Source organism: Bos grunniens, chromosome 1 (assembly GCF_055505025.1).
Source record: "Bos grunniens cultivar Pamir isolate PY7600 chromosome 1, Bosgru_T2T1.0, whole genome shotgun sequence".
NCBI classification, from domain to species: domain Eukaryota; kingdom Metazoa; phylum Chordata; class Mammalia; order Artiodactyla; family Bovidae; genus Bos; species Bos grunniens.
The window spans coordinates 143,459,895-143,487,086 of NC_141165.1; the positions used below are offsets into that span (position 1 = coordinate 143,459,895).

Consider the following 27,192-nt stretch of genomic DNA (forward strand, 5'->3'; position numbering starts at 1 on the left):
ACACATTGTGGGATCATATAAGTAATTTGAACAGGGTTTATGAAGCTTTCCTTCTATGAACCCCCCTTTCATGGGATCTCAGTTTTAACTTTCTCATTCTTCCTTTTGCCTCAAAATTTACTGTTTGACTTCTCAAGTAAGACTGACTTTGATTCTATATACTTCATTCTGCATGGTATCCTGTGACTAAAAGTCATGTTTGAATTTTAACTAGTGTGTTTGAATGTAAACTTCTAGTTTATGACATGTTATTACTGTTTTTAAAGTATCTTAATCTTTTATCCAGGTTTTATTAATGTTATTGCAGAAAATTAAAGTTGCTCTCTCATTGCAAGATGCAAAATACCATTAAGTTTGAGTTCTATTTTATACTTTTATTGTTTTTTAAATACCTGAGAGACATAAGCTTTAAAATTTTACATCACCTAGGATGCATGTATATGTTTGAATAGCACTGCAGTAAAGAAAATATATATAATGATACTAAGAACACAAGATTATTACTCTTTTGAAAGGAATGGTTATGTGATTTACTTTTGAGGGAAAAAAGTAGGAAACAGAGCATCCCCTGTGTTATTGGAGAATATTTTCTGAAATAAAAAAATCTGAGTTCAAATACGATTTCTTCATTTTCTGGTATATTACCTGAAGCAAGTCATTGAACTTCTGACTCCAATTTTCATCTCTATTAAATGAGAATAATAAATATCTGTCACACTTGACTCATAAGCCATTATGAAGGTCAAGTGACATAAGTAAAATAAAAGAACTATGTTCATGTAACAATATATTAAATTAAATCTTTTGCAATTTTCATTTTGGCAGAGCTCCCAAGTCAATGTGCGTCAACTCCTGCAAGTTTCCAAATTCACCATGACACCACCACATTTCCCCTGCCAGAAGGTGAATGAAAGTGAGTCTTCTATTACTCTTCACCACAGAATTGTGAAAGGGTCCTCATGGATAGCAGATGCAAAATTTTCAATACAAGTGGACCTTGTATGTCCTTCACTCTCTATTAAGGGTAGCTATTGATGAAAGGTTTTATGCTCATCTCAAAAATCTGGAAAAACTGAATCAGTCTTTAAGGAGACAAGGGAGAGAGAGTCAATTGCATAAAGACTGGATTGCGGAGTGCACAAAAAGTTTCAGCTCATTCTTAAGGCTAAATCCAAGCACTGTAGATAGAAAAATTCTGCCTGGAGCAGAATCTATTGATAGCTCTGTTCAGAAAGTAACAACTTCTACAAAGTGATCCAAAGCTCTATTCCCTCTCTCTCAAGTGCTACGCCTAGTTATGAGAGTTTGTAAGAGACAGTCTCCATAGGCTTGAGTTAGCTACAACTATCATGGCCTCTGCAGTTTCTTCAGCAATAGTTCGGAGAGAGTTCTACTTAAGCTGCTACTCCTCAAACTTTCTGGCTCCTCCAGCAAAATTCAAGAAGGAATCACACATCTGAGTGTTCCCAGTGAAATAGCTGCCTTGACCTCCACCTCCACCACTGAAGAATTTAAGTACAGCTGCATTTCTGACTGCTTTTAAGGGTACTGCCCCAAACCTAAATACCTTTCCATCCCTGTCTGACTTAAAAATACTAAAATCACTTTCTGTATGCCTGTCTTTTGAGTTTATATACATCTTAGCAAAGAACAACCTTATTCTTCTGGTTGCACAGGCCACAATATTTCAAGTCATATCTCATATTTAATTTGCCAGCATATCCTGTCAGGTCTACAGTTAGAACATATTCAACAACTTCTCCCCACTTCTCCATATCATCTTGATACAACCTTCATCCTCATGTAGAATTTTGCCATAGCCACTTAACTCGTCTCCCTGTCCTATCCTTGAGTCCCTACTAAAGTGAAGTCTTACTCACTCAGTCATGTCCAAATCTTTGCAACCCCATGGACTGTAGCCTGCCAAGTGGCTCCTCTCTCATGGAATCCTCCAGGCAAGAATACTGGAGTAGGTTGCCATTCCCTTTTCCAGAGCATCTTCCCAACCTAGAGATCGAACCCCAGTCTCCTGCATTGCAGGCAGATTCTTTACCACTAAGCCACCAGGGAAGCCCTTGAGTCCCATACTACTTTTCATCAGAACAGTAGTAGAAAGAAAACTTTAAAAACACAATTGAGATGAGATCACTTGAGTAATCTTTAGTTTTCTCAGAGTTACAGCTGCTGGCAGAATCCTTTAACAGTGGTACTCACATTTGGCTGTATAGTATGCTAATTGGAGGTTTAAAACATTTTCAAATGCCAAGCCCTATCCCTAATTAAATCTCAGAATCTGTGGGGGATGTGGCCCATCATTATTTTTTCTTATGCATCTTGCTTGCAATTTGATCAACGTTACCTGTCTACATCATTTCAGTCAAACTGACTCTGCTCCAAACACACTGGCTTCCCCACTGGGTCTAAAACTCATAGGCCCACTTTTGACTGATATCTTGTACTTTTTTTTTTTTTTTAACTTCAGTATCTCTAGACTCTCAAATAGTTTTTCTCCTGTCTTCTTACTCCCTACTCTCTCATTCTCCAATTAAAGAAGTCAAACATTGAAGCGAGAAAAGGTATGCTGTTGGTGGGGTTAAAGTTAAAGATGAACCATAACATCCATTTTCAACAGTCTATTTGAGCAGACTTTTCTGGGTTTAAGAGGAAAAATTCAAAACCTGAAGTTCAGAATTATGATATTACCCTAAAGTGGACATAGCAAATTATTAAACTGTTTCTTGGAATTAAGTGACTTAAGAAAGTTTTATTTTCTTAAAGTGATGATAAGTCTCACGGAGCTTTGGATTTAATCCAGTGGGTCAGAATTAGATAGCAGGAGCAGTTAGAATAGCTGTTTTCTGATCCAAACATTCAAGTTCCACTTCAGAAATGGATTTAATAGTTAATATTACTGATGAAGTTATATTTTAACTTTGTGCTAAAAAGAAATAAGCAGTCATGATTTCTCTGATTAGCCTATTATAAACATTTTCAAAACTAGTACTTTCTTCTTTCTTTACAGTATGCAAAAATATTTACTCATAACATCTACCCAGATATAACTAATGTAGGTAAATTATTTAATTGTGATTTAACTATTATCAGACATTCATGAAAAGGAAGAATACTGGAGTGGGTTGCCATCTCCTGCAGGGGACCTTCCCAACGGAGGGATTGAACCTGCATCTCTCGTATCTCCTGCATTGGCAGGCGGATTTTTTACCACTAGGACCACCTGGGCAACACCATGAAGAGGAAGTAGAGGGGTGGGATGGGGTGGGAGGTGAGAGGGAGGCTCACAAGGAGGCGTACACATGTATACCTCTGGAAAATGAACACAATGTTGTAACTGTCCTTCAAGTAAAAATAAACAAAAATTTTTGAAAAGTTAAAAATGGAAGCAGAGTTTTGAGAAGAGTCATTTTATTATAGTAACTTTTTTCAATTTCTATTTTTTCTTCTTACCTCCAATTTTTACTTTTTCTTACAAAATGGTTTTCTTAATTTTACTTTAATATTGCAAAAGCAATTCCTGGTGTAAAGGTAACTTCATGGCTAAAGTTCTCATCTACTAGAAGTTTCTCCTTTCCTAAAGGATGAATTCTGTTTCTCCATTTAGTATTTTTTTTTTTTTTATGAAGCAATAGACCAACTTTTTATATCTTAACTGCTGCATGCATAAAGTAACCAAAAGGCTTTCCTGACTGAATGGGAACATTTTGCATTTAGACTCTTCTTTCTTCCCTACTTTAATGGGATTTGTTAGTTTCAGTCATACAACAACCACCAGAAAACGTGACTACTTTTACACAGAGAAAGAATAATCCTTCCACTGTGGGACATGATGATTCCATAAAATACGATGAGGAGAAAAAGGAAATCAGGACAGTTCTTCTATCTGATTTAGAGAGATTATTTTTATTGTAAAAGGGATATAGTTACTTTACAATGTTGTGTGGGTTTCTACTGCATAATGAAGTGAATCAGCTATATGTATATGTGTATATATCTCCTCCTTCATGGACCTCCCTTCCCTCTCCATGCCACCCATCTCAGTCACCACAGAGCATTGAGCTGAGTTCCCTGTTCTATACGGCAGGTTCCCACAAGCTACTTTACATATCAGTTCAGTTCAGTCGCTCAGTTATGTCCAACTCTTTGCGAGCCCATGAACCCCAGCATGCTAGGCCTCCTTGTCCATCACCAACTCCCAGAGTCCACCCAAACCCACGTCCATTGAGTCGGGGATGTCATCCAGCCATCTCATCCTCTGTCGTCCCCTTCTCCTCCTGCCCTCAATCTTTTCCAAATTCAGGGTCTTTTCATTTTTTTTCCCATATATTTACTTTTTATTGAATTTGTTAATAACACAGTTTTTGCACTGCCAAACCATGCCTGAGAATTCAAAGAAGGAAATGGTACAATGGACAGCCTCATCTACCCATCATACAGCATATTAAAACTTTATTCATGTGCACTTCGATAATTCCACGTATCTTTTAAAAAGTTGTAACAAGGGTTGGGATTTTTAAGTCTCCTTGCAGGTCTTTAGATTTCTATGCCATTAAATAACTTTTCCCATATATTCATCTCAGTTCCTCAATAACATAACCCCCAAGAAAATTTTGCTGGAAAAAATGCACTTTTCAGGGGATTTATGTGGCTCAAGGTCCAAGAGATTATTTGTTAAAAGATTTTTGTTTCCCATATGATGTCTTTAGATTAACCAAGAATCCTTTGTTTTTCAATCATCCAACCTCTCCTTGGCTGGCTCAGCTACTCACCCAAGCACATCAGAACATAGGCATCCTGCCTGCCACCTCAAGTAACTCCAACATTATTGCCCAGATACACTTTGCAGGTCCCATCAGGTGATTCTGTTCACTTCCCAGGAGTGGGATTCCTGCATTGACACTTTTATCAAGACTCTGAGTCAGCTCTTCACATCAGGTGGTCACAGTATTGGAGTTTAAGCTTCAACATCAATCTTTCCAATGAACACCCAGGACTGATCTCCTTTAGAATGGACTGGTTGGATCTCCTTGCAGTCCAAGGGACTCTCAAGAGTCTTCTCCAACACCACAGTTCAAAAGCATCAATTCTTCAGTGCTCAGCTTTCTTTACAGTCCAACTTTCACATCCATACATGACAACTGGGAAAACCATAGCCTTGACTAGACGGACCTTTGTTGGCAAAGTACTGTCTCTGTTTTTTAATATGCTGTCTAGGTTGGCCATAGAGGAAAACAATAGAATGGGAAAGACTAGAGATCACTTCAAGTAAACTAGAGATACCAAGGAACATTTCATGCAAAGAAGGACACAATAAAGAACAGAAATTGTAGGGAGCTAACAGAAGGAGAAGAGATTAAGAAGAGGTGGCAAGAATACACAGAAAAACTGTACAAAAAAGATCTGCACAACCCAGATAATCTTGATGATGTGATCACTTACCTAGAGCCAGACATCATGGAATGTGAAGTCAAGTGGGCCTTAGGAAATATCACTACCAACAAAGCTAGTGGAGGTGATGGAATACCAATTGAACTATTTCAAATCCTGAAAGATGATGCTTTGAAAGCGCTGCACTCAATATGCCAGCAAATTTGGAAAACTCAGCAGTGAGTGGCCACAGGACTGGGAAAGGTCAGTTTTCATTCCAATCCCAAAGAAAGGCAATGCCAAAGAATGCTCAAACTACCACACAATTGCACTCATCTCACATGCTGGTAAAGTAATGTTCAAAATTCTCCAAGCCAGGCTTCAGCAATACATGAACTGTGAACTTCCTGATGTTCAAGCTGGTTTTAGAAAAGGCAGAAGAACCAGAGATCAAATTGTCAACATCTGCTGGATCATGGAAAAAGCAAGAGAGTTCCAGAAAAACATCTATTTCTGCTTTATTGACTATGCCAAAGCCTTTGACTGTGTGGATCACAATAAACTGTGGAAAATTCTGAAAGAGATGGGAATACCAGACCACCTGACCTGCCTCTTGAGAAACCTGTATGCAGGTCAGGAAGCAACAGTTAGAACTGGACATGGAACAACAGACTGGTTCCAAATAGGAAAAGGAGTACGCCAAGGCTGTATATTGTCACCCTGCTTATTTAACTTATATGCAGAGTACATCATGAGAAATGCTGGGCTGGGTGAAGCACAAGCTGGAATCAAGATTGCCGGGAAGAATATCAATAACCTCAGATATGCAGATGTCACCACCCTTATGGGAGAAAGTGATGAAGAACTAAAGAGCTTCCTGATGAAAGTGAAAGAAGAGAGTGAAAAAGTTGGCTTAAAGCTCAACATTCAGAAAACTAAGATCATGGCATTTGGTCTCATCGCTTCATGACAAAGAGATGGGGAAGCAGTGGAAACAGTGGCTGACTTTATTTTTTGGGCTCCAAAGTCACTGCAGATGGTGATTGCAGCCATGAAATTAAAAGACACTTACTCCTTGGAAGGAAAGTTATTTTACATAGTAGTGTATATATGACAATCTTACTCTTTCAATTCATCTCAGCCCCCTTCCCCCACATCATGTCCAAACATCCATTATACGTTGCATCTCCATTCCTGTCTTGCTGACAGGTACCATTTTTCTAGCTTCCACATACACAATATAAATGTACATCAACAGATGAATGGATAATGAGGATGTGGTATATACATATGTACACACACACACAAAATGGAATATTAGCCTCCAAAATGGAAGAGAATTGGGTCATTTGTAGACACGTGGATGGATCTAGAGCCTGTCACAGAGTAAAGTCAGAAAGAATTTGTTTTGACCACTGTGTGGGTATATATGTGTCTGTAACATGTCCAATGGTATCATATCTTTCTTGTTAGTGCTAGTGCAAACTTGTTTCAGTAGTATCTCACTCTTTATGGATTGTAGGCCTCCAGGTGAGAATACTGGAGTAGGTTGCCATTTCCTTCTTCAGGGGATCTTCCCAATGCAGGGATTGAACCCAGGACTCCTGTATTGCAAGCAGATTCTTTACCATGTGAGCTTCCAGGGAAGCCCCTTCTTTCTTAACTAGTCATTAAAATGAATAAATATTGCCATTAATGCACCCCTCAAAGAGTTTTGAAAAAGCTTAGTTATTGAGGAGCTTTAAACTCAGCCTGTGACTTTTAAGATAAATGTTCATTATGCTACAGAATCTCACCTCAGAGGTCTAGGTAAAGACATTACACATCTGCCATTGTGATACTGGGGGGTGGGTACCACCCCAATTCCTACTAAGACAGAGAGGTAAGTTCCAGAATGCTGTGTCGGGCATTGTAGTTGAACTGAATCGTGTTCCACAGTGAGATCACCATTTCTACATATATTGAATATGTAAAGAAGGAGACTGGAATGTATCAAATTTCCCCTAAATTCTCATGTAAAAGTGAGTTAAAGTTTCTTGGCATTGGTCATGAATATTAAAATATCTGATATGTCCATCATCTGTGGACAGACTTCAGGTTACAAAGCTGTGATCTCAGCCAATTATATATACATTTAATGGACCTGGGGTTTGAGATTTCTAGCTGTCTGGGCAGGTTCACACATTTGCATTGCTTCCAGTTTCCTTCTTACTGCCAGGTGCATTCCTCCTTGGTTATGCTTGGCAGGCAATCATGAATTTACAAATTTAACAGATGTCTCTAATCAGAAGCAGAAACACTGTATAGTCAAAGATGAGTCTGGGTAAACCGATCAGGACATGGGGAATATCCAATTTTGTTTTGTCAAAAAAAGTATAAATTTTATGTTTTCCTGTGAGAATTTTGCTTTTTATACTCAGGTAAACAATTCAAGTGAAACAAATGGATTTTTTTATAAATGCATTCAACTGAGAAATCTATCAAAAATTCAGCTTTTCACATTTATACTCTTTTAGTTAATTTGTATGAACTAATATAGTTTGAGGTAACCACTCTAGAAATGGCTTATTATATCTTTATTCTTACTGTATTTCAAAAACCTCATGAAGCTAGATGACCGCTGGGAAATGGAACATTGGAATGATTAGATATATTTATTTTAAATTATTCTTAATTGAAGGATAATGCTTTACAATATTGTCTTGGTTTCTGCCATACATCAACATGAGTCAGCCATAGGTATACATATACCCCCTCCATCTTGAACCTCCCTCCCACCTCCCATCCCTCTAGGTTGTCATAGAGCACCAATTTGACATAGAGCAAATTCTCACTGGCTATCTATTTCACACAAGGTAATGTGTATGTTTCCATGCTACTGTATCCATCCATCACGCTTTCTCCTTCCCCTACTCTGTTCACAAGTCTGTTTTCTATGTCTGCATCTCCACTGCTACCCTGCAAATAGGTTCATCACTACCATCTTTCTAGATTCCATATAAATGCATTAGTACATGATATTTGTTTTTCTCTTTCTGGCTTACTTCACTTTGTGTAATAGGAATAAGTTCATCCACTTCACTAGAATTGACTCGAAAGTGTTCCCTTTTGTGACTGAGTATTAACCCATTTTATATATGTACCATAGTTTCTTTATCCATTCATCTGTTGATGGATATCTAGGTTGCTTCCATGTCCTAGCTATTGTAAAACAATGCTGAAATGAACATTGGGGTACATGTGTCTTTTTCAATGGGATTGTTGGGTCATAAGATATTTTTATGCCTAGTTTAAGGAATCTGCACACTGTCCTCCATAGTGGCTATATGTATTTACATTCCCACCAGTTGTGCAAAAGGGTAGTCTCTTCTACATACCCTATCTAGCATTTACTGTTTGTAGATTTTTAATGATTGCCATTCTGACCAGTATGAGGTGATAGCTCATTGTAGTTTTGATTTGCATTTCCCTAATAATGAGCAATGTTTAGCATCTTTTCATGTGTTTATTAGCCATCTGTATGTCTGTCTACATTAGGTTATCATTCTATGATGATGTAAACACTAATGTCCACATGGGGGCAACTGATACCCAAGCTGAGGATGGAATGGTCATTGCAGAAACACTCTCAGTAGTGCTGTTCCCATGTTAATCATACCCATGCACCCTAACATTTGCTGTTTGATTTATACAATTTTAGATTGTCCATCTGCAGCCTGTGCTTGGCCCCTAGCTGGAAAGTACTGACATTTCTCTGTGATGAATACTCCAAACTCCCCACATTGTCATCTCACATTATACTTGTCCTATATTACCTTGTTACTCATCCTATCTCTGCATGAAAATTTAATTCATACCTATACTTGCTTCACACATACACACCTTTGCTTATCATACAGAACTAACATACACAAGTACTTAGATATTTGCACATTAAAAAATGAAGCATTATAACCCATCATTTTAGAAAGTTTTTTTAAACTAGGATTTTATGTAATTCACTTGTGCCTCCACTCTTACTGAATCTTAATTCACAGACATCTCCCCAGACATACACAGAAATGAACATGTATACAGAATCAAAAAATAACAATTTCCATGTTAATCTGTTTGCATTATATAATAATTCCGTAAATCTCAATTATATGTTTGATAACACATATAATATCACATGTTTGACTATGTTAGTATGCAGTATAAGTGGACTTTAGTATCCACTTTATTGTATATTTATTTATATTTTGCTGTCATCAAAAATACTACCTGGGCACTAGCAGTGTGGCGAATTGCTCTAGGCATTGTGGACACAATATGGAAAAGAAATGCAAACAGCTTAAGTTAATGAAAAGCTCTCTAAATCATAGAAAAACATCTTTTAAATTTCTTCCTAAACTGTTCCTCTTATATTGAGAGGAAAACACCTGCTCTTTGGGTAGATTTTCTTCCAAAATATAACATCTATTTCCAGATTTACCTCTCTGAAAGTGTAATTTTCAGCTGTTTATACATCAGGCTGGACACAAAATGAGCAGGTAGAGCCCACTAAATCCTAAAGTATATAGTTATTGCTGCCAGTATTATACTATCATTAGCATATTAATTGCAGCATAGTGGCAAAGGAAATTCAAATGGTTTGGTTTGGCACAACTCCCTAAAGATCAGATGGTCTGTATTATTTCCTAAGATCTATGTTTTCTTATTTTCTTATTTTTGTCTCAGTTGTTTAACTATACCAAAAAGAAACCTTAAATATTTTTATCACTCAAAAAAGAATATAAAAATAATTTTTGGTATTTGGAGTTTAACTTTAGACCCAAATCCTTGTATATTTAAGTTTAATACTTTATTGGTGTACATTCTTATCCACTACTTCAGTTCTTTGTAAAGTTGCTGTCAAATGTATATATTGAATAAGTCAAAAAGATAGGGTCATTTTTCTTGAAAATCATGGAACGCTTTTTGAAAATTCAAATACCTTCAGAGCTTTTTTAAACCTATTACAGACTTTCCCATTACTTTGAGCAGTAAGTTAAACAGTGGTCCCTAAAATAACCCTCCTTTTTGCATGCCCCTCAGTCACTTTTCAATTCAGAAAATGAAATAAAAGTGGAGCAACCACCAGTCTAAAATAATATTTTTTCAAACCTATCTCTGAAAGTAAACAAAAGAGCCAAAATAAACAAACGGAGCCTAATTAAAGTTAAAAGTTTTTGCATAGCAAAGAAAATTATTGACAAAAAAACAATCTATTGAGTGGGAGAAAAATACTTCCAAATGCTATGACTAATAAGGGGTTAATATTCAAAGTATACAAGCAGCGCATATAATGATATGAAAAAAAGAACCAAGTTTTTAAAAGAGTAGAAGGTAAGGATGGACATTTTTCCAGGGAGGACAAACAATGCTCAACATGAAAACATGCTCAACATCATGAATCAGAAAAATGCAATATAAAGGTTCCTCAAAAAACTAAAAATACAACTACAATACAACCCAGTAAATCCATCAGTGCAAATATTCAAAGAAAATAAAAACAGTAATTTAAAAAGATGCATGCACACCAATATCCATAGCAAAACTATTTACAATAGCCAAGTTACAGGAGCAAAGTAAGTTATCACATACAAATGAACTTATAAAGAAAATTTGGTGTATGTATGCACACACACATACACACACACACCACTGAAGAGTACCACATAGTCTTAAAAAAAAAAAAGAATAAAATTTTGTCATTTGCAGCAAGATGGATGCCCTTTGAAGGTATTAATATAGTGAGATGACACAAAGAGAGACAAATATTGTGTGTTGTCACTGAGATGTGGAATCTAATAAATGAAATTAATGAATATAGGAAAATAAATAGACTCACAGATACAGAGAACAGGTGGTCCCAGGTGGAGAAAGGGAGGAGAGGAGGGGCAATGTAATGGTAGGAAATCACGAGTTACAAACTATTATGTATAAAACATATACGCTACAAGGGGGTATTGTACAGTATAGGGAATGTAGCCAATGTTTCATAATTGAATATAAACTACAAAAATTTCAAATCACTAAATTGTACACTTGAAACTAAAATTTCAATGCTTGGGGCTAGTGCACTGGGACGACCCAGAGGGATGGTATAGGGAGGGAGGAGGGAGGAGGGTTCAGGATGGGGAACACATGTATACCTGTGGCGGATTCATTTTGATATTTGGCAAAACTAATACAATTATGTAAAGTTTAAAAATAAAATAAAATTAGAAAAAAAAAACTAAAAAATTAAGGAGACCATTAAAAACTTACAGTAACTGGTACTTGGAGTATTAGCTGCAAGTAATACATTATTACAGAGAAGGCAATGGCACCCCACTCCAGTACTCTTGCCTGGAAAATCCCATGGGCAGAGGAGCCTGGTGGGCTGCAGTCCATGGGGTCGCTAAGAGTCGGACACGATTGAGCGACTTCACTTTCACTTTTTACTTTCCTGCATTGGAGAAGGAAATGGCAACCCACTCCAGTATTCTTGCCTGGAGAATCCCAGGGACAGGGGAGCCTGGTTGGCTTCCATCTATGGGGTCACACAGAGTCGGACACGACTGATGCGACTTAGCAGCAGCAGCAATACATTATTATGGGGCTTACCTGGTGGCTCAGAGGATAAAGCGTCTACCAACACAGTTTTAATTACATTGAGGTGAATCCCCTGAGGAAAAACATCAAAAGACATAAAAGTCTGATGTGGATTTAAGTGACTTTAAGAAAGCAGATCAAAGTAAGACTATGATGCTAGAGAATTGGCTATTTGTATATTCTATCAGAATGCTGTCCTCTTTTGCTAGTATTGCAGTGATAGCTATCAACTACCATTTATATTAACACGTAAATTCTTAATTTTGGAGTTGATTATCTGATAGTCAAAATAATTGAACAAGTTGAGACAAACAGGGACTCAGGTTGGAAAATATAACTTCAAATTAAGGCAATGAGAAATGATTACTAACTGTACGTGCATACTTGTAGCATATTTCCTTTCATTTTCTCAAGTAAAGAGAATACATACAGACTTTCAAAACTCTAGTATAAGCAATTTAATTGTTAATAAAAAAAATTGAGATTTATAAAACTTAAAATAGATAAAACTGAGAACTAATGAATTGACTCAATCTAGAAGATCTAGGTTCCATATGAGTTCAAAGTTAAAGATTTCCAATTTGAAAGAGATTTAGATAATGCTTTGTAAACAAACAATTCATTTTCACTAAAATATTTCTGCAGAAGTAAACTGAAAACCATATAAAGTGAAATACTTCAATTTTTTACCCAAAACTTAAGCTCTCACTGATAGAAAATCTCTTGTATTAATAGATCCCTTGAGAAACCAACACATATTTACCACTGAGAGACAAATATACAAAATTATGCAAGACTGAAAAAGAGAGTAGTGATGCTTTATATTTATTTTATTATTTTATATTTATATTTATATTATGACGATCTATAACTGTAACTATGTTACATAGGTCTTTTTTCTTCTTTTACTATTTTAACACTATTTTTTTTAACTCTACCCATCATCCTTATAATATAAATCACATATAAGACCTATATGAAGCAAATCAAGGAATCAATGAATAGAGATGGGATTTGTAGTATATGAAGGGATTTATCATTAAAATAATTATTGTATAAGTATAAAGAAGACTCATGTTTAGTAGGGCAAACACCAGTTTTGCAATAATGTTATTTTTAAAAGTATATCAGAAAATAGCACAATAGTGAGAAAAATCTCACCTCACTCTATCAGACAATCCCAGTGAATTCATGCCAGATCCTATATAATAGACAATAATTATATAGATCAATCTGAAATCTCCACCCATTGTTCTGAATATAAACAAGTGATAAAGATCAAAATTATCTACTATAAATATATCTGTAATGAGATGACATAGATTTTTGCAACTAATTATAAAATATAAATACTATGAGAATATATTCTCTTTTATGCATAAAGATCTTAAGCCAAATACATTTTAAGTAATACAACTAAGGTCAAATAGTATTGTTGGGGCTTGGGAACAAACTATGAAAAATATAAGTAAATTTATATTAGAAACAGACCTTTAATACAGTTAGGTTCATCATTTAGAGAGAAGATCTATAAGAAAAAATAAATACTGAAAAATTTCCAAAATTAAAAATGAACCACATAAAGTATTCCCCAAATTTCTAAAACAAAAAACCCTCATTGTTTTGCCCTGCTTGATAGACACCAAGACACAAAAGAGGAAACATTGAAAGCAGTATTTTTTATAAAACATACTAGATGGGCTTGTGCCTAGCAACAGAGCTTTAAAATGTATTCAGTAATAATTTATCAATACTCATTAAAAAACCAGAAGGGAGTGTCAGGTATTTCAAGTCTTTTAGTAACTTAAACAGCAAGAAAACACATACACACACACACACACACACCAACAATGTGAGAAAAGACTTTGATAAAACTATCAATAAAGTGACTTTATTGCAATTCACAGAACATTATCCCCTTTAACAACAAAGCATTATTTTTTTAAACAAATGATCACAAGGATTCACCATACTTCAAACCACAGTATTCCTGCACTTGAAATCAATAAGAGGTTTAGTTCTATATGCAAAATAAAATACCAGAATACATAGAGAAATTAGTTCTTTTTTTTTTTTTTTGGGAAATTAGTTCTTTAAATAAAAACTTCATTCTTCAAATACGAAAAATAGACAAGAAGAGAAAAAGGGAGGGAGGGGAAAACAAAGGAAAAGAAAGCTCAAATCTAAGGAGTTAAGTATCTATCTCAGTAACTGGAAAAAATGTAGCAGAATAAATGCAAACTGAATAGGAAATTTAAAAGCAAAACTTAATAAATTTACATTTTAAGATATAAAAGGAAAAACATTGAACATTGAAACTTTATGAAAACTATTACACTTCTAAAATTAAGAATAAAATAGGTACATTTGATAGGAAACAATATAAACATATATCCACCAGCATTGTAATGGTTAGATATAAGAATTTTATCTAAAATTGTAACAGTAATTCTGAGAACCATAGAAGTGAAATGCTAGCAAAACTGCTGTCAAAATATTGGAAAAACAAGAAAACTTAAGTAGACTTATTAAAAATGAGTCAATAAAATCCTTTTAAAAATATTCAACACATCAAACTCTCACCAGGCCACTTTGATGTTTTATGAATGTATCACACATTCACAAAATAATGCCAAGTTTACTTTAAACTTTTCTAGGGAATATGAAGAGATAATACTGCCAGACTAATATATGAACACTAATATTCCACACCAATTTATGAATGTAAGATAATTTTCTTACAAATACTAGGTAAGAAAATTAAGATTCAACTCTATGCATTGTTATGCTTTAAATGATTATTCTAAATAAATTACAAAATGAATTAAGCATTTTACAGAACTCTTATGTATCAGGACCAAATTGACTCATTCCTTGGATACAGATTGTTTTAAACATTAGAAATCATACTTTATATGATAATATAAATTATTATAATGTGGTAAATGTGATAATTTACCACATTAAGAAATTAAATGATAAAACATAATTATCTAAATAGATATTGCAAATGTGTTTGATATTATCTAAAATATACTAAATGAAAGACTGCTTTGTATACTATGGATGAAAGGAAACACCTATTGAAAGGTCTCTTATAAGCTATTATATGTGCTACTTCACTGAGAAATATTGAAATGACTGCTTTTGTATGTCATCTTAATTGTATGTCATATGAAAAAATACAGTGTTATTAGTTATTCTACCTTGTACTAAAATTATGTATACTTAAGAGCTACCCTGGTGGCTCAGATGGTAAAGGATCTGCCTGAAATGCAGGAGACTTGGGTTCAACCCCTGGGTCAGGAAGATCCCCTGGAGAAGGGGATGGCTACCCATTCTAGTATTCTGGCCTGGAGAATTCCATGGACAGAGGCACCTGGCAGGGTACAGTCCATGGGGTCACAAAAAGTTGGACACAGTAGAGCAACTAACAGGGGAATATAACAATAATGAATTTCCATATATAGGTTCATGCTTCCTTGCTCCTCACTACTAATAATGGAACACGGTTTAAGATAATAGAGCAGCAGGCTGAGTTAAACACATTCACATATACATACACACAATGCACACAACACATACTTGATATGCGCAGGCAATTTTCTTTAAATTGACAACAGGATGTTCAAAGATATAGGTTATTAAAATTGAAACTGGCAATTAAAATATATAAAACATATAGGAAAAACTATGAAATATATGGGATCTTTCATTGGAGAAACTAAAAATATACTATATTCTTGGATAAAACAAATCAACATTGTAAAAATATTAAATACTTCCTAATTTGATCTATAGATGTCTATCAAATTCCTTATATAATTCTGAGTTAACATTAAGAAACACATTCTTCTTGGAGAACACTTATTTTTTTATGAAGAAATTGTCTGTGGGCCTTCCCTTATCAGTGAATAAAATACTACTGAAAGCTTAGAGAAATAGAAACAAATTGACTACTAAAAACAAGAAATGGGTCCAAATATATGGAGATGCGTGTTTCCAAGTTGACACTTCAGATCAGAGTAAAATAGTTTTTGATGTTTACACACTACCAAATATACAAGGATCCCTACCTCACTCTATACATGAAAATTAATTCTTGGTCAACTACAGACAGTCATATATTATAAATTGTTAGTTTTCATTCAATATTCTTGTGTTTCACAATCAAATATTTATATGTTATTTAATGGCTTATTTCACTAAACCTGTATCTCTCGATATCTTCCTTGGTAGAAAATGATTTTTCTTTCATTTTATACTACTGCCCATGTTCCCTTACCTGATCTCCCCCAAAATTTCAACTTAAAGTTTCACTACTTTTTACATAATACATCATATTTCCTACAACTCAAGGAGGTATTCTATGGAAATTAGAGGATAATTATCAAGGGTGAATTTCAAATCAATGTAACTTGTTCTTTTGGAGTCCGAAATGCATTATTAATTTACCCTCTTGGGTACAGAAGTGCAGGAAAACATTCATTTCTATCATCTGAGATATTTCCTGGAGTTAGACTGAGGCCTCTAGAGCAGAGATTTCAGAAATAGCAGGAATTACACCTGGCTGCAGTAGGAAACAAGCAGCCAGCCATGGCAGCCTTGCACTTCAGTGTGGCTATATCTCAAAGCCCACTGAAGAACCTAAGAGGCACTGAGTGTATGGCTACATCAACACCATCTCCTCCCAGTTTATTATTTTCTCAACCACCCATGATGAGTTCCTTATACTTTCCCCACATAAACAGACAATGTATGAGTATGAACAGCTTAGTAAATAGCTCATCTGAGAAAGCAAAAAAATATTTCATTTTGCTTAAAATGCATTATTTGGTCCAAAACTTTAGGTATTAAAGTACAAATAAATCACACTGATAAAAACCTCACATATATAGCTTGGTTTTAAATTATTTTGTGAATAAAAATTAATTATATGATAATAAAAATTGAAGACTTGTGGCCTAAAGTACCCCTTGCCTTTCAGAACTTAAAATAGTAGTGTCAGGGAACATTCAACTTTAGAACTCCTGTTATGTTGTTTTCTGTTTCTTATGAACCCTCTGTTCCTTATCAGTTCCTGGTAGACAGGAACGAGTGGAGCAACACGCTGTTCCCAGGACTGAGGTCATGGGACGGAACACATGTATGGATTTCCTTCAGTAACCTTTTACCCTAAGGTAAAACTGTTTAGTCATGACCCTCTTACTCAAGATATGGATTGTCTTCTGGCCTTGTGACGATTGTTATTTCTTGTTATTCCTTTGGTAACAGTTACTATACGTCTGGTTTTTGTTCTTTGCTTAACATTATTTTTTACCTAAAGCTTCCTGGTATAACAATATATAAGCTCACACAAACATAAATAAAGCACCCTTGTTCCACTAGAGACTTGGGTGGCCTGTGTCTTTCTTTCCCTCTCTGGCTAGTTTTTTAGAGTGTGGAGGCCTGCCGGGCTCACGTTCCTGCCCGGGCTTTCAAGACCTCCTCGAGAGGACTCCCTGTGCCTTCATGCGTGGTACAAGCCCTATTCTAGGGCTTTATTGGTTTTCCACATAACCCAGGGAATGTTAGTCTCTCTCTCTTTTGCTTTCTTTTTGTTGACCCCGATCCACCAGGCCCTGGTCTGTAAAAAAGACTGCAACATACTAGTGTATTTGTCTCTGATGATTGCTGCTGCTTGTAAGATGCTTCAGTCGTATCTGACTCTGCATGACCCCATAGATGGCAACCTACCCGTCTCCTCTGTCCCTGGAATTCTCCAGGCTCTAATGATTAGATAATACTAATTACTGTGTCAGTAGATAAACTATTGTATGCATTACTGTTTAGGGTGAGAAAATAATGGGATCACAATTTGTAGACTATATTGCTGGATTTGTAAATATCTAAAGATGTGTCTTTGGCAGAACTGAATTTTTCATCCCATAAGCTCCTACACAGATACTAAAGCTTAACTACAATTATTTTATGCATATTTGGCAATCTTAGATTACTGTATATACCAAGAAGTAACAATTGGTTTGAGGTTCAGTTTTTGAAATTCAGTTTGAGACCCATATATTTTTTTAACACCATTCTGATAACATAAAATTCTAATTGTTCCCAACATTCCATTTATTCTTCTATTCCAATTATTATTCCAACTATTACTCTATTATCACAGATAACTAAAGCAATACTGTTTATTCTATTTCAATTCACATTGCAAATGAAACATACTATCTTTTTCATCCAATGTTTAGAAGTTGAAATCTTCAAATAGTAAAGATCACATCCATTGACCACTAGGCCAGTATTAACTAAATAAGGTTGTTTTTTCTAATCTTGTTTGTGTATGTTGAGTTTAAGGATAGGTGAATTATTTATTAATTTTGGTGGGAAAACAATCTCCACTGGTTTTACAGTTGCATTTTCTCTAAAAGTTAAATAAATACAATTGCATCAGAAGGATAGGGTATCAGAATGAAACTATGAAGAACTGTTTTCCTCTGATATATAAACTTACAAGTGAACTAAAAGTGAAGCAATGATAAAATATCACTACCTAAACAGATGAAGGGAAATAATCATACACAATCGACCCTTCAACAGAACAGATTTAAACTGCAGGAGTTTACGTAAGGGTGTCTCCGCCCACCACACCCCCCCAACCTCCAGCAATGGTAAGTACAACAGTACTGCACAACTCACAATTGGCTGTATCTGTATGGAACTGGGGATGTGGAGAACTATGTATATGACGGGCCTACTCAAAGTTATACTTGAATTTTCAACTGAATGGAGGCCTGGCACCTCTAATCCCAAGCTGCTCTAGGTTCATATAACTTCCTTCAAAACTTCAAACAAATGAACAGTTAGTGGGGAAGGACAGATTAGAAAAGCCTTATGACCCACCACTGTTTACCCCCAGAAGATGGATAGGCACATCAGCAAGATCCTGAGAATATTGGTATTGTCCCCCGATTTTGTGACAATAAGATAAGCTGATTATCACTTTCTCTTTAAGACTGAATAGTTTCTACAGAGAAACCAGTGAATTAAAATAAAATGATGAACAATACATATGACTTTAAATTACAGATGTAAAAGATCTATGATCATTCAAGGATTTTTTTAATTTTTTTTTTAAATTAGATTTCTGGCTGTCACATTATTAGTTTATTTCAAGAACATTTGATCAAGTTTCAATAAAAGAACAAAGACTGTGCTTCCTCATAAATCACATTGCCTTACTATTGTCTGCTTTCTTCATTTAATGTTTCAGCTCAATCAACAACAAACACAAAGCAAAAAAAATTAAAAAAAAAAAAAACTCTTGTTTTCAGTTGTCAAATATTAACTAGGAAATAAAACAAACCAATATCAGAATGCCAAGAAAAATCACCACATGCACATGTAAAGAAAAGAATGAAAATAATATCATGTGTTTTTTAAAAGTCAGATAGAAGGAAACAAATAAGGAAATATTTTCAGAGGGGTCTTAATTCTTAAAAAGCTAAATAAAAGCAGGAATACAGTGAAACAAAACCATAAAGGTGAATACACAAAATAATCATATGAAAGCAAAACTAAAGACTGAAAGAAATGTTTTTAAACCAAATAACAATATTTAATTAACAAATTTGAAATCACAATGAGGAGTGAAACCACTGAATTAAAAAAACCAGTGAATTAAAAAAAAAAAAATTCAGTAAAACTGCTGAATTTAAAAACAAAAAACAAAAAAAACAGACCTATTGAAAAGGATACAGTAAGAGCAAAAAGAATTTCAAGGACTTGTAGGCAACTCATTTAAGCAAACAGAAATCAAATTAATCCACCATAAATCAGAAAACTACAAGAAACACATGTTTTAATTATTGATGCTGCTGCTGCTGCTGCTAAGTCACTTCAGTCATGTCCGACTCTGTGCGACCCCATCGATGGCAGCTCCTCCATCCCTGGATTCTCCAGGCAAGAACACTGGCATGGGTTGCCATTTCCTTCTCCAATACATGAAAGTGAAAAGTGAAAGTGAAGTCTCCCAGTTGGGTCTGACTGTTAGTGACCCCATTGACTGCAGCATACCAGGCTTCTCCATCCATGGGATTTGCCAGGCAAGAGTACTGGAGCCAGGTGCCATTGCCTTCTACATTAATTGATAAGTTTTCTTAAATTAAGGAAAATTTTTCCATTTAAAAAATCTTGAAACATCTTGAAACAAAAAAGTTTAGAACTAAATTGTATTCAAGTATTGAAATACTCTTCAGCTTTGCTTTTTCCAGATATTTAATTACCATTATAAAATTATTTAAAAATAAATTAAACAAATACATTTAAATTTAAAATAGCACCTATACAAGCAGTTAATTTATCATGAGTATTTAAAAACTCTAAATGTTTACAACCCTAATGACAAATTCATAAAGAAACAAAACCTGATAGAACTGTACAGAGAAAGATTAATTCTGCAAAAAATATTTTGAGATTTTATTACTTACCTTTAACCATAGATAGATTAGAAATCAGTAAGGATATAGAAAACACAACTACAAATATCAACCAGCTGAACCTAATTAACACTTTTCTAGAATGTGCAACAAACAACTGTTGACTACAGATTTCTTTCAAGTATATACAGAAGAGTTGCCAAGATAGACTATATTCTGGGTCATAAAACAAGTCTCATAAATATAGCATTGCTCAAGTCATGCAACTAAACTAAAAATCAGAACAAGAAAGAAATATCTGTGCTCAAATGATAATTAAAAGGCAAATGAGAGTATTTTTTATGAACAAAAATGTTAAAAAATATATTGATATTTATGGAGTGCCACTAAAGCAATAATTGTGGGAAGAGGGGTTTGTAGCAATAAAGAACCATATTAGAAAGAGGAAAAGTTGGAAATAAATAACCAGAGCTGCTGCTGCTGCTGCTGCTGCTAAGTTGCTTCAGTCGTGTCCAAGTCTGCACAACCCCATAGATGGAAGCCCGCCAGGCTTCCCCGTCCCTGGGATTCTCCAGGCAAGAACACTGGAGTGGGTCGCCATTTCCTTCTCCAATGCATGAAAGTGAAAAGTGAAAGTGAAGTCGCTCAGTCGTGTCTGACTCTTAGCGACCCCATGGACTGCAGCCTACCAGGCTCCTCCATTCATGGATTTTCCAGGCAAGAGTACAGGAGTAGGGTGCCATTGCCTTCTCCGATATAATAAAATGTAGGGGGAGGGAAATCAAGCACTCCAGTTGTTTGTTTTTTTTTTAAACAAATATGATTTTTTCAGGCTCAATCACAGACAATTACAAATGTTATACCTGACAATCCTCAGGTCCCAGGGAAAATCTACTCACCCCATGGCAGTCATGGTGCTCACACAAACAGTGGGTTACAGCTTCTGAAGGGAATTGCATTCAAAGACTCAGGCCCCAAGGACTGTATTCTCATATATAGATGAATTCCTAGCTCAGGTGTCTCCATTTAGAGGTCTCTTCATCTGGAGTTTTCTGCAGAGGCCTTCCTCAGGAAGCTCTGAGGGAGACCTCTTTATGGGGGAAGAAGAGGGAAACTTGGATGACAATTTTACACACTGTAACTTGGTTCTTATAACTTTTCCACTCCAGAGTAACTCCTCCCTTCCCTTCCCTCACGCCTAATCCCATAAAACTGCAGCAGGTTTTTAAATTTGAGGGTACTCGGCAGTGAGATGGCCTCCACCTGTGTGCTAATCCTGGCGTTGGGGTGAAAATGGAGGAAGAAGGAACAGATGTGGAGTAGGGCTTTCTGCAGTTGAAAAGAAAATGAAAGTTGCTGAATCATGTCCGACTCTTTGCAACATGAACTATACAGTCTATGGAATTCTCTAAACCAGAATACTGGAGGGGGTAGCCTTTCCCTTCTCCAGAGCAACTTTACAACCCAGGGACCGAACCCAGGTCTCCCGCATTGTGAGCAGATTCTTTACCAGCTAAGCCACAAGGGAAGCCCAAGAACACTGCAGTGGGTAGCCTATCCCTTCTCCAGGAGATCTTCCTGATTTAGAAAGAACCAGGGTCTTCTACATTACAGGCAGATTCTTTACCAACTGAGCTACTACTAGGGAAGCCCAGCCTCTCCCTTATACTCCAGAAGTAAGTGAATACATGCCTGACTATAACTTGCATTTTGACTCTTTTTAATTAGCTGACCCACCACCCTCCAGCTCAGTGTGCTTAGTTGCTCTTTTGTGTGGAAATCTTTGCGAGGCTTTGGAATGTAGCCCATTAGGCTCCTCCGTTCATGGGATTTTTTAGGCAAGGATATTGGAGTAGATTGCCATTTCCACCTCCAGGGGATCTTACCCACCCAAGGATGGAACCTGTGTCTTCTTAGTCTTCTGCAGCACAGGTGGTTTCTTTACCCACAGAAACATCAGGGGAGCCCTCCAGCTCAGTAACTCCTAGGAAAAATACTATATTAAATCCAAGTAAGTAAAAGAAAATAATTAAAATCAAAGTGGAAATCTAGATAATAGAAAAACAAGTGTAACCAAAAGGTTCTTTGAAAACACCACTAAAGTTGATCAACCTCTAACTAGACTGATGGAAGGAAAGAATAAAAAAAGAAAAAGAGGAGAGACAGCAAAAATGACCTAGGTCTGAAATCAGAGAGGTGCTTTATTACAGATTATATAGACAAAAAAGAATAACAAGGGATATTATAAACAGCTTTTGCCAATAAATTTGACAGCTCATACAACAGGTATAAACTCCTTGAAGCACACAAGCTAGAGAAGCAACATCAAGAAGAAATGCATAAGATGACAGTATATTTATGAAATATATTAAACTTGTAGTTAAAATCATTCATACAAGGAAATCTCCAGACCCAGATTTTTGCACTAGTGCAAGTAGTAAATTTTATGAAGCATCAAAAGTAGATATGACACTAATTCTATATAAACTCCTCCAGAAAATTAGAAAGGTAAAATATTTCCCATCTCACCCTATGAGGTAATTATCCTTCTATTAAACTAGATCATGAGATTACAGAAAGTAAAAAATTTAAAAAGTCACAAAATAGCAGCCTTTGGGAAAATAGATACAGATGAATATTTTAGTAAATTGACTTCAACAACATAAAAATTATAATGCATCAAATGAAATCAAGGAATGCAAGAAGAAACAAAGTCATTCAGTCATGTCCTGCTTTTTGTGGCCCCATGGACTACAGTTCATGGAATTCTCCAGGCAAGAATACTAGAGTGGGTAGTCATTTCTTTACCAGGGGATCTTCCCTATCCAGGGATCAAACCTGGGTCTCACGCACTGCGGGCAGACTCTTTACAGTCTGAGGCACTAGGGAAGCCTGAAAGGCAAGGTATGCAAGGTTGATTACAAAATAAATCCATGTAATTTATCAAATTAATAAAAGATAAAAAAGTGATCATTTAAAAATTGAAACAAGGCAGTTGGGAAAATCCAGTGTCTATTTCCTTATAAAATATTTTAACAATTAGGAATATAAGGAATTTTTCCAACATGACAGACCATTTACCATGGCTCAATGGCTAACAAACTGTTAATGGTGATAGAATCAAGGGTTTATTGAAGGACGTCAGGGAGAAAAGTTGACCACAGTTGACCCAAAAACAGGATATGGGTCACCAGAAGCACTTCACTCCTCTCCTATCTTTGGAATGTATGTTCTGCCCACCATTCCCACAGTAGCAGCTATTTCAAAGACTAAGTCTTGACAGGCAACATGTTGCTGAGACCATCCAGAAGTTATATGTGAATGAACACAGTTATAGTCTCTGTATAAACTTTTAGGATTCTGGTGGGCATGAACATACTCTGCTTGTTTTGCATGCACCCACGAGAAGCCTCATATGTAAGTTTCCTTACTCATTCAACCTGACACTTACCAATCTAGAGTGGACTGCCTCTTTCTTTAGTCTCTCCTCGCCTTCTATACACAAGGATTCATTTCAGATTTCACAGGGAACTCCAGAAAAATTTGAACCAAGTGTTACTGGTAAGATCAGGAGTAAGACAATGATGGTTACTCTCACAATTCTCTTCATTGTATTGGAGATTCTAGCTGCAGGGGGACCGGGGGGTGGGGAGCAGGAAAAAAGAAAAAGATTACAACCCTAACCTGATTACAAAAGGAAGAGGTAAATTTTCTTTGAATGGACACAAAACAAGAAAGAACACAGTTGTGCTTACATATGTCCGACTCTTTGTGACCCCATGGACGGTAGCCTTCTATTCTTTGTCCATAGGAATTCTCCAGGCAAGAATACTGGAGTGAGTTGTCATGCCCTCCTCCAGAGGATCTTCCCAACCCAGGGATCAAATCAATGTCTATCAGGGATCTAACCCGCTGGAGACAGGGATTCTGTCTCTTTCACTGCAGGCAGATTCTTGCCCACTGAGCTACCTGGAAGGCCCCATAAAGGGCACCTACATGGCATCAACTATCACTAGATGATTATAAACCAAATTTACAGGAAAATATTTAGGTTAACTTTCAATCTGAGGTTGAAAGAAATACAGCTACTGATATGTTTCACTTCAAAAAATGTTTAGTACTTACCAAGCATGTGTGAGATAAGAAACTTGTTCTATTTTTTCATATATTTTAAATATTTATATTTCTAATTTTCTAACTTCTAAAAATACTACTATATAACAATATTACAATAAAATAGTTTCAAACATCAAATGACCTGTATTTTTCTATAGTAATACTCTCTCTATATAGGTTTTATTGTAAAGCAGAGTCAGTTTTGAAGTCTATCTGAACTGAATGCCCCAGGATCCTATGGGGCATTCTCAAGACAGTCCCTCCCCCTCTGCTATAGTTTCTCTCTGAAGTACCCTGATAATAGTATGGAATGCATGTTTCTTGAATTGCTCAGATGCTAAAAGCCACCACCAAATGGAAGAAGGGCTTCCCTCATAGCTCAGTTGGTAAAGAATCCACCTGCAATGGAGGAGACCCCGGTTCAATTCCTGGGTCAGGAAGATCTGCTGGAGAAGGGATAGGCTACCACTTCAGTATTCTTGGGATTCCCTTGTGGCTCAGCTGGTAAAGAATCTGCCTGCAATGTGGGAGACCTGGGTTCAATCCCTGGGTTGGGAAGATCCCCTGGAGAAGGGAAAGACTACCCACTCTAGTATTCTGGCCTGGAGAATTCCATGAACTGTATAGTCCATGGGGTCCAAGTGTCGAAAAGGACTGAGTGACTTTCACTTTCAAATGGAAGGAATTAACTGATGATAATGAGCACAGAGCCTGACCTAATGGAGCTTAAGGATTAATAATGTGACACCACCCATTTACCTCAACATCAACCAGTCAGAGAACTGAGCACAACAGATCACAGACCCTATGACCCTCTCCTCTTCCCTCCCCTCATCTTTATATATGCTTCCCTCAATACTTTGGGGCATTTGGAGCTTTTTGGGCATAAGCTACCTATCTCCATGCATGGCCCTACAATAAACCTTTCTCTGCTCCAAACTCCAACGTTTCAGTAGCATTTGACCTCAATGTGAGTCAGGCACAGGAACTTACATTCAATAGCAGATCAAAGATGATTATATGTAATACAATGAAAAATGTTTTATAGTAATAGATAACCTTCATATATATTTCAAACTTCATGGTCTCAGTATGTGATTTATGTATCATTCTTCAAGGAGAAAAAAAAAAAGAGAAAATCTTAAGCTCTCTGTTCACTTAACATTCATTATTTGGATAAACAGCTTTCTTTAAATTGAATCAATATATTAACCCAGATATTTATAGTACTAAATGAACCCTGTAGTAAGCAACACACAGAATTAACTTGGGAATATAATTACTATATGAATGAATATCATAAAATAAATCACTTTTAAAATTCAGCTTAGAAACAAGATTGAGTTTTCCACATTGATTGTTTTATAAGACAGAGCTTCCCAGGTGGCTCAGTAGGTACAGAATCTTGCTGCAATGTATGAGATGCAGGAGATGTAGACTTGATTTCTGGGTTGTAAGGATCCCTGGAAGAGGGCATAGCAACCCACTCCAGTACTCTTGCCTAGAGAATCCCATGGACAGAGGAGCCTGGAGAGCCACAGTCTATCATGTCTCAAAGAGCCAGGCCTGACTGAAGTGAATGGGCTTGCATGAATTATAAGAGTATTCAAAACAATGACTAGAAATGCATACAAAATAATTCATAAAATAAACTGATACACAAACAGTAATATTTTTATATTAATAATTATATTGGAAGATGATTTTTAATTATGTGTTTTCATACTGATGTTATCTGGTTCTGCTGCTTGGTAACACTCCATCACAATACCAGCTTTTTGTTCCAATAATCATCACCTAATTGCATTTACCAATTTTAACATTTCATCTTTCTTTCAAGATGAATTATTATCTCTGAGCATCTAAGGTTTCTATTTCAGGAGATTAAAGCAAAATGTAGTAACCCTCTTTTGTGTCTTAAAAGTCCATTTTATCTCCTTTTCTGATTACAAAATTTACATAAGTGAAAATGTTGCCTCATAGATAACATTAATTAAACATGGACATTTCAAAATAATTCTAGTTTGAAGCATTTGGAAAAGATGCTGTAACCTAGTCCATACACATTTAGCTCAGTCCTGGGAGTTTGTTTCAGATATTTTCTACACACACAAATGGACTCATCTCTCTCTCTCTCTCAGCCTAAATGCATCTTTGGCCAGAGGCAATTTCTTTGGTCCATATGCTCGGTAGACTGAAAGTGCCAGAGAGGAAATGACTGAAGAGAGATCTACATAATAAGGGGGAATACTTGGTGAATATGTACCAAAGTGAGCTTCCCTGGTGGCTCACTTCATAAAGAATCCACCTGCAATGCAGGAGACCTGGTTTCAATCTCTAGGTGGAAAAGAGCCCCTGGAAAAGGAAAAGGCTGCCCACTTCACAATTTTTGCCTGGAAAAACCCCATAAATAGAGCAGCATGGTGGGCTACAGTTCATGGGGTCATAAAGAGTTGAGCATGACTTCACAACTAAACAACAACATATACCCCAGCATCCTCTGCCCAGCAGCCATAATTTTAAGATACATTTTCTCAGTATTCAGCCAGTTCTCACAAATCAAACCCTATTAGAAGGACTGATGCTGAAGTTCCAATATTTTGGCCACCTTATGTGAACAGCCAACTCATTGGAAAAGAGTCTG

General features: G+C 36.0%; 1 long non-coding RNA gene across 20 annotated transcripts in view; it reads right to left on the reverse strand.

Annotated features, from left to right (window-relative positions):
• LOC147380258 (uncharacterized) overlaps positions 1–22,453 on the reverse strand; it is a 102,999-nt gene extending 80,546 nt beyond the window's left edge. For 4 of the 20 annotated variants that reach the window (XR_015135091.1, XR_015135075.1, XR_015135095.1 and 1 more), the window contains exons 1-2: positions 21,332–21,666; positions 12,013–12,073 (exon numbers count right to left, since the gene is read on the reverse strand). This is a non-coding gene — a long non-coding RNA (uncharacterized LOC147380258). Of the gene's footprint in view, positions 1–12,012; positions 12,074–13,161; positions 13,202–21,331; positions 21,830–21,942; positions 22,087–22,322 lie in introns of those variants that run through there. The other 16 variants (XR_015135080.1, XR_015135084.1, XR_015135093.1 and 13 more) reach the window with 13 other exon arrangements.
• Positions 22,454–27,192: the final 4,739 nt, after the last annotated feature.